General features: G+C 42.9%; 1 long non-coding RNA gene across 1 annotated transcript; it reads right to left on the minus strand.

Annotated features, from left to right (window-relative positions):
* Positions 1-959: 959 nt before the first annotated feature.
* Positions 960-4,098, minus strand: LOC120230947. The gene is made up of 3 exons (XR_005528220.1): positions 3,611-4,098; positions 2,014-2,250; positions 960-1,883 (listed from the first exon to the last, which is right to left on the minus strand). It is a non-coding gene; the product is annotated as an uncharacterized LOC120230947 (long non-coding RNA).
* Positions 4,099-9,170: the final 5,072 nt, after the last annotated feature.

Genomic DNA, 9,170 nt, shown 5'->3' on the forward strand with positions numbered 1-9,170 from the left:
CCTGACTTCGGCATGGTCTCTCCTCCCCACCTGCCTGTCCTCTGATGTAGGAGCCCCTACCACGTTGCTATCTGCTGTGTATTTGGCTCCTTCCACGTGTTAGGTATTCGATAAATGTGAATAAATACAGTTTAAAATTCTTGCTGTCAGGAGACTCCCAGATAAGAGTCCTCTAATTTTAGATAATGACTCTACTATGTCCTGGGGCAGCAGGCCATAGCTACTGAGTCCAAATGGAACTGTGTGGTTTTCCACAAACCTGGAAATTGGATTGCTGAAAAGTGGTAGAAAGCGGCTGTGCCTGGTTTCTGGAAAATTGTGGAAAATGACACAACATGTTACACCTGTGCTGTACTTGCATTACTTTTAGCCAAACCTTTGCAACAGGCAGAAAAAGCTGGCATTCTACCGAAAAAAAAAAAAAAAAGAGAACTCTATTCTCTGGCAATTACTTGGAAAGGATTTAGCTACTAATGGGGACCAAAGTTGCTAGCAGGTACACAAAGTATACTGCCAAGAGAAGTCCAGGCCTGAGAACATTAGCAACATCATTAAGGAAGCTGCTTAAATATTTATGTGCTTTCTTATTTTTAACAGAGGCAAAAGAATTCACAATAACCAAGGCTACTTTCCTTTTTGGATGTGGATAAATTTGTGGGCTTGTGTATCAGAGGCACATTAAAAAAAAAAAGCTTTTATAATTATTTTATTCAGGGGCGCCTGGGTGGCTCAGTCGGTTGGGCATCCGATTTTGCCACGACTTCACCATGGTTCATGGGTTCGAGCCCCACGTCGGGCTCTGTGCTGGCGGCTAGCTGAGGCTGGAGCCCGCTTCGGATTCTGTGTCTCCCTCCCTCTCTGCCCCTCCCCTGCTCATGCTTTCTCTCTCTCTCTCTCTCAAAAACAAATAAACATTAAAAAAATTTTAAAATTATTTTATTCATGCAACTCCTATGTTCATCCATGCTTGTCCAACTCCTAGAAATTAATTCTATTGTGTGTGTTCTTTGAATAGTTTGGTTTGGAGAATATCATTAGCTCTGATTTGGCCCCAATTTAGGCACAGGGATGAATTTTTCCTAGGACCAGTCTTATGAGTGGACCAAGTAGGTGACTGCCTGTGTGGTCCTAAATAATCTATGACCTCAACGAACATTCCGTTAGAAGAGCATTTTTCTTTAGAGTTTTGCAGCTTCCAGCCTGTGACATACAGCAGGTAGTCATGGTAAAATAATTGAATGTACATATTTACAAGGTGATGATGTTTAAGGATGATGTTAAGAAAGAGGAGATGAGACCAGGGAAGAGGTTGGGGCAACATTTGATGAGTTTCAGAAGGTACGTGATGGAGCCCATACTGTATTGTGTAGACATGTCCGAGCCACAGTTTTACGGAAGGGGCAAGAGCCCAGAATCTGAGAATAAAAGCATCACCCCTTTAAGAGTGATTTCTGTCCCTTCTGAAAAGCATTGCTAGAGTTCAGAAACTTCCACCGTTTCTGAACTCTGGCTCTGAGAATACACTTGGAGAAATGATTTGTCTTCTAGCAACTTGTCTCTGTATTTTCTTTTGAAGAGTTGGATGTGTGGGTAGGTGTTGTATTTTTGTTTTTCATATGTCAAAGCAGAAAGTTTCCTTTCATCTGATTTGCTTGTCTTTAGTGCAAAGTCAGGCTAATTCAGGGTAGAAAGAAAGAGGTATGGAAACGAAGAGCAGTCAGGTCACATCTCTACGTGCTATTCTGTGCTACTGTTTGTCACTCACCCCGCCCCGTGCTGTTGAAGGGAATCGAGCTGGCATCACACATCTCAAGGGGCCAAAAAAGTTTCTCTTTGTAACTGTCCTCAAGTTATCCTGTTTTCCTGAGGTTGTGAAGTTTTGCCTGTAAAATATGAAAGGATCAGCAAATTCATTATGATGATGTTTCCATGACAGTGTGAGATCAAATAGCCACCTTGAAAAGAGGTGGCTTTACTTAAAGGTTAATGGAAGGGCCTGGGGCAAAAACTCACGTTATACTGTCTGCCCCCTGTTTGTCTGGCTCTTCATTCACCTCGCTTAGCAGAGCATCCTTTTGGGGAGCTAGGTCAGGCAGGGCCCCTTTCTGCCATAAAGAGGAGGAACTCTCATGTCAGACTCTCATCAGGCTTTCTGGGAATATCACGACGTCTAAACAAACGTCAGAGTCCCGTGTTGAACATACAGATAGATCCATCCTCAGACATGTGGCCAAATAGCTGCCAAATACACTGCAAGTTGTGAGCAAAAGGAAGAAGGAAGGAAAAAAATAGAAAGCAATAAAGAATTTGAAGTAAAACTTTCAAACTTCAGAATATAGGAACATTTTCTGGACAGCTTGTTAAAATGGAGAGTGCGAGGTCTTGGCCCCTGGGTTTCTGCTTCAGTGTGACGGGGCCTCAAGAATTGGGGTTTAGAACAAGTTCCGAGGTGCTGCTGATACTGCTGGTCTGAGGCCCGCTCTCTGGAAACATCTGGTGTAACATTTATGACATAAGGACCGTTTCCCCACAAAAAGACGCAGCTAGCAGCATTCCTAATATGAAAGACTGAATGCTTTCCAGGATTGGAAACAGACAAGGTGTCCACCCTCCACACTTTTATTCGGGATTTTACTGAAAGTGCTGTGTATGTGTGTGTAAGAGAGAGAGACAGAGAAACAGAGAGATGGAGAGAGAGCCGGAGAGAGGGAAAGAAAGAGAGAGAAGAGAAACAGAGAGAGAGTGAGATTAGAAAATCCTAAAGAATCCACAAATTATCAACTATTGACAACAGGTGAGCTCAGCAAGTCTGTAGGACACATGGACACTTCTATGTATTACCAATGAGCAATTGAAAACTAAAATTTAAACATAATACCACTCAAAAATTATTTCAATAAGATCACCAAAAGATGTGCATTTCTGGTACAGTAAAAGTTACAAAATGTTACTGAAATCATAGACGACCTAAATAAATTAGATTGACCACATTCATGAAATGAAGGACTCAATATTGCTAAGAAGTTAATTCTCCCCAAATTAATATGAATAATCCTAATCAAAACCTTCTAGGACTTTGTTGAACAGAAATAGTCAAACTAATTACAGAGTGGAAATGAAAATGCAATGGAACTAGAATGGCCTAAACAATTTTGAAAAAGAAGGGGAGAGTTGGGGGACTGACATTTGTTGATTTTAAGACTTACTATGTATCCACAGTCAACAAGACAAAGCCGTATTTCTGTAAAGGCAGCCATATATAAGATGGAATCAAATAAAAAGTCCAAAAATGTCTTACATGCATATAATCTACAGATTTTTGTCAGAAATACCAAAGTGACTCAATGGGGCAAAGACTGTCTTTTCAACCGATTCTGCAGCAAAAGAATGGATAAGCATATGGATGGAAATAACTCTCGATATTTACTTCACACCATTCACAAGAATTGCCTTGAAATGGATCATGGATCTAAATGCAGGCAGTAAACATAAGACTTCAAAAAGAAACCATAGATGTCTTCCTGAACTTGGATCAGGCAATGACTTTTCAAATAAGACCACAACATCGTAGCCATAAAACAACAATGATAATAGAGAAATGAGATCTTACCCCAATGCACGATGCTGGCCTATCTGGCTGTCGCCAAGCCCATTGAGAGCCAAGTGCGTGTCTCCTCTGGTTGAGGCCCTCGGGCCATTCCGAAGCTTCCTGGACACTCACTCCACAGCCTCCACAGAGGGCAGCAGTGTATGGAGCCACGGAAGGACAAAGCAGGGCCATGCAGGTGGGTCTGTGAAGTCCCACAACTTAGTTCTCAGTACTGGACTTCCTGGGCTCTTGAATTATTAGAAATCTCTGCTGGTGTTTAATAAGCAAGATGATGTTTCACAGTCCTGCCATGAAGGACACCCTACGGAATGGCCTCGTTGCATGCAGCCCTGGGGACAGATGGTATCATGTTCCTCCTGGTACACCTGTGGCTACCAGATTTCCAGACTCCCTTGTCCTTGACTTTGCACTGATGACAATGGGCTTTGCTCCACCGTCGAAAGCCATACCCAGAAGGCCCAGCAGTTTATAAATCACTCTCCCAGGAAGAACTGCAAAGGATAAAGAATAAGAAAAAACAGAAGCACGATGAGAGAAAACAGAAAATACTAGAAAATTGCAAACACTTGGCTAGTGAACCAGCTATACAAAACAAAACAAAAAACAAAACGCCTCATCTGTGCTGTAGATCTGTCTCAGCATCTAGCAGCCCCAGGAGTTTTTATATGATCACAGTATTTTCGGAAGTTTGGTAAAATACATGAGGCTGTCATCACGTGCAGGCTCACAGGGTCTGGGCACCCTGGCTCACCCTGAATCCCATTGGAAGACCCTCTCAGAGCCACACAGTGCGTCATCAATGCGGCAGTGGATGGCGGGACACTTATGACATCTCAGGTACAACCAAATACCACAGTAACTCCTGGGAGACTGTGCAGCATCCAAAGCCTGACCACACATATCTACGTGAATCGGGGATGAGGCGGCCGGTGTCACAGAAGAGGAAATGCAGGTGAGTGAACACCTAGAATAGAAAAGCAAACTGCTTCAAGAATTATTTATATTAACTAAACCTCAGTTGTCTTCAACTACACGTGGGTCCAGTGGATAAGAGTAAGAACTAAGTGACACTGGGGCGCCTGGGTGGCTTAGTCGGTTAAGCATCCAACTTCGGCTCAGGTCATAATCTCATGGTTTGTGGGTTTGAGCCCCGCGTCGGGCTCTGTGCTGACAGCTCGGAGCCTGGAGCCTGCTTTGGATTCTGGGTCTCCCTCTCTCTCTGCTCCTCCCCGGCTCACACTCTGTTTCTGCTTCTCAAAAACAAACGTTAAAAAAATTTTCTTTTATAAAGAACTAAGTGATGTCACTGGTCTCTCCCCCCACCGGGATGACCTCAGATTCTCCCACGGTGGGGAATGTTGGGAATTCCCAGTGGATGCCTACAGTGTGCCACCTGGTTTGGTCTAAATCTGGTGTGGGCATCCCCACCAGCTCATGCAGGGCATGGTCCCTTCTCTGGGTGCCTGGGTTGGGTCACAGTTGTCATTGTGATGACTTCTGCTGTCCCCGCCCCTCCCAGGCAGGCCCCTCCTTTCCCCAGCTCCCCACCACTCTGCAGACTGGCCACAGAAGCAATCCCCCTACTGGCAGAGAGCCTTCGGTGTTGGTTCTTCTTTTTTTTTTTTTTTTTTTACAAATAGTTTATTGTCAAATTAGTTTCTACATAACACTCAGTGCTCATCCCCAAAGTGCCCTCCTCCATGCCCATCCCCCCCTCCCCCCCACACCCATCAGTCCTCAGTTTTTGTCAGCATTCAAGAGTCTCTCATGGTTTGCCTCTCTCCCTTTCCCCCACCATTTCCGCCCTTCTTCTCCCCCTTGTTCCTCCGTCAAGTTCCTCCTAATCCTCCTATACGTGCAACCATATGATATTTGTCCTTCTCTGCCTGACTTATTTCGCTCAGCATAACCCCCTCAAGGTCCATCCATGTTGCTACACATGGCCAGATTTCATTGTTTCTCATTGCCATGTAGTATTCCATGGTATAGATAAACCACATCTTCTTGATCCATTCATCTGTTGATGGACACTTAGGCTCTTTCCATGTTTTAGCTATTGTGGAGAGTGCTGCTATGAACATTGGGGTACATGTGCTCCTATGCCTCAGCATTTCTGTATCCCTTGGGTAAATTCCTAGCAGTGCTATTGCTGGGTCATAAGGGAGTTCTATTGTTAGTTTCCTGAGGAACCTCCACACTGTTTTCCAGAGGGGCTGTACCAGTTTACATTCCCACCAACAGTGCAGGAGGGTGCCCGTTTCTCCACATCCTCGCCAGCATCTAGAGTTCTCTGATTTGCTCATTTTAGCCACTCTGACTGGCGTGAGGTGGTATCTCAGTGTGGTTTTGATTTGTATTTCCCTGATGAGGAGGTGTTGGTTCTTCTAAACAACCAGAGGATGACGTGGGTTTTGATCCCTGTGGTGTCACTCAAAAAGCCTCTAGTGTCGCCTCACTGACAAGGAGAGGTCAGTCCAACACCAGCCTTCCCTTTTGCCCTCTTCTCTTCACAGCCTACAGCCCAGGTCGGGCTCTCAGCAGAACCTTGTCAGCCTCGCACATTGTCAGCAGCCATGAGCATGGATGATTCACCCACTTTTGCAGGCCGGGCAGCCCGGTGTCCCCAGATGGGCTTTCCACACCATAGTGTCACGCACTTGGCGCACACAGCAAACCACACCAGGAAATGGAATTCCTTGGACTTGAATCTTCTGCTCAGCACAGCACGGGAACGGGAGGGATTGCTCCAGGTGGAGACGAAGAGGTGACTGTCAGCCCCTCCAGTGCATCACAGCACGGACAGCCGCCCACCAGCGCCCATGCTGCTGTGGCCGATGAGGGGAGCAGAGCGGGGGTGGGGGGGATCAGCCTCTAGGGTGCTTGCATGGTGCCCAGATTTCCACATGGCTCCTTCCTGATCTCATAGTTGACACACCCCCCAAAGAGCCCCAATGAATGCTCTTCATGCCTCAGCTAGTGTGTAAGCTCACGGTGGCTGAGGTATTTCCTCATGAGGCCTTGATGCACTGCATCAGCATAATAGCTTTGGCATTGTTTCTCATGAGTGATACTATTTTTAACTCACAACATTAAACTTGTAGTACTAATTAAGATCCCAGATGAGATTACCCAGAATTGTTCTTACTTTGGCTCTCTTACTGAAAATGTGCAAAGATCACGGCAGCTCCCTGTTTTCTGACTTGTGGAAAGAATGGTAATATCCTAATATATTCATGAAAAATTTGAAAATTAAGAAGATAATGTTTATTGCATTCTCTGAATACTTGGAGAAGGAATACATGTAAATCAAAATTGGTGGTGGTGTTTAACGGCTAGAAGGATGTGGTCAGCAACGGTTTAGAGTCGCATAGATTTATATCCTATATTATGCATCACACATTTAATTTTTTTAGTACTGATTTATTTTTGATAAAGAGAGAGACAGAGACAGAATATGAGTGGGGGAGGGGCAGAGAGCGGGGGAGACACAGAATTGGAAGTAGGCTCCAGGCTCTGAGCTGTCAGCACAGAGCCCGAGGTGGGCTGAACCCATGAGCCCTGAGATCATGACCTGAGCTGAAGTCAGATGCCTAACCGACTGAGCCACCCAGATGCCCTGGGTCACACATTTAGAAACTGCTTTTCTTGTCTCTTAGTTGTACATTTGGACTTTCTTTTTCAATGGTTGTTAATTATATAGAAAATGTTCAAAGATAGTTATTATAGACTAAATACAATTATCTCTTTTCTGATGTTCTTCCAGTATACAAGGAAATGCCTTAGAAACAGAATTTCAGCTCACAGCTGACTTATCAGAAGCTAGAATCTAGCGTAACATTTTTATTGAACAAATGGTAGTTCTGTGGGATATCTATTTGGAAACCTAATTGTTTAGTAATTGAAATGTGTAATAAAACGATATCACAAGTACATGGCCAGGATAAGGCTATGGTGGGGAAAAAGAAAAAGAGATTGGGGATCCTCTAAAATTAGGCCATATAACTCGTTGTAGATAATTTTAGTTAATTACAGAGGATAGTGAAGTATTTTACTAAGACATAATCTGAAGTGATGTTTTTGGATAACACACAATTTCTTGACATAGTTTGAAAATGGATAATGAAATAAACTGAAATCAATTGAGTAGTGGACAAAAACGGATTCAGAAACTGTGACTATGTTCTGTCTAAATTAAGTATCTGGGGAGAAAGGGGGAAAGTCTGATCTCCTCGAGATTTTCAAAAAATAATATGTGACAAAAGATATTCCTTTATTTGTTAAAAATATTAAAAGAATAATGTGAATGCCAAAAGACAAAGCCCAGAGATTTAAAATAATAACAGTAATCTAAAACACCTTATTAGGGGGCACCTGGGTGGCTCAGTTGGATAAGCACCCTATTCTTGCTTTCGGCACAGGTCATGATCTCACAGTTCATGGGATCGAGCCCTGAGTTGGGGTCTGTGCCGACAGTGCGGATCCTGTTTGGGATTCTCTGTCTCCCTCTCTCTTTGCCCCTCCCAGCTCTATCTGAAAATAAATAAATAAGCAAACAATAAAAAAAATAAAATAAAACACCTTGTTAGGAGGTGATATGTAACACCATGTTCGAGTTTTCAAGGTTCCGTCACTATCTGGTCTGGTGACTTTCTATTAAATATAACATACAAATTAAATGGCTTTGTCCTGAAGTACAGTGTATAAAATCTGTTCCTAGATATCCCTTGATTCGGTTAGCTGAGGGTGTAGAAACAGCTAACTACCTAGCCATTTACATTATTTTTGTAAAATTCTGCATAAATGACAATCTCTAACTTCCATTTTGAAGTGATTTTAGGAGAGCATCACAGGAAATCTAGAAAACACACAAAAATGATGGTAGGCTTAAAAAAGAAGACAAATCAGGCTTCCTCAAAACTTCACACTTCGGTTTTCCAATAGCTGACATGATGAAGATAAAGAGGCAAGCCGCAGATGTGGAAAATGCTTGCAAAGTTATAACCGGTAAAGGACGTATCTACAAAACATATACACGCACACATGCAACTCAATAACAAGAAAATGAACAATTTGACTTTTTAAGTAGGCAAACAACTTTTTGGTAAAGTGAGTAGACACTTTACCAAAAAATGACATGATTACCAAAAAACACAGCATTCATTATCTTCAGTCATGAAGGAGATTTTTTTAAATTCCAATGACATTCTATGATATAATTATTAGACGGGCTAAAATTTAAAAAAGGAACAAGTTTGGGTAAAAAACATGGAGCAACTAGAACTCTCAGGAACACAACTGTTTCTGCTCCTGAGAAATTCTGGTGGGGCTGTGAAACGGTACAAATACCCAGAAGATCGTTTGATGGTTTCGCACAAAGTTAAACATACGTTTATCCTACAGCTCAGAAAATCCTAATCTTAGGCATTTTCCCCAAAGAAATGACAACATGTGCACACAAATACTCATATTCCAATGTTCAAAACAGTCTTATCCACCTTAGTTCCAAACTGAATGCAACCCAAGAGCCCTTAGGCAGTAAGTAGAGAATTTGATGCTTTTC

Source organism: Hyaena hyaena, unplaced genomic scaffold, assembly GCF_003009895.1.
Source record: "Hyaena hyaena isolate Hyena2069 unplaced genomic scaffold, ASM300989v1 scaffold_50, whole genome shotgun sequence".
NCBI classification, from domain to species: domain Eukaryota; kingdom Metazoa; phylum Chordata; class Mammalia; order Carnivora; family Hyaenidae; genus Hyaena; species Hyaena hyaena.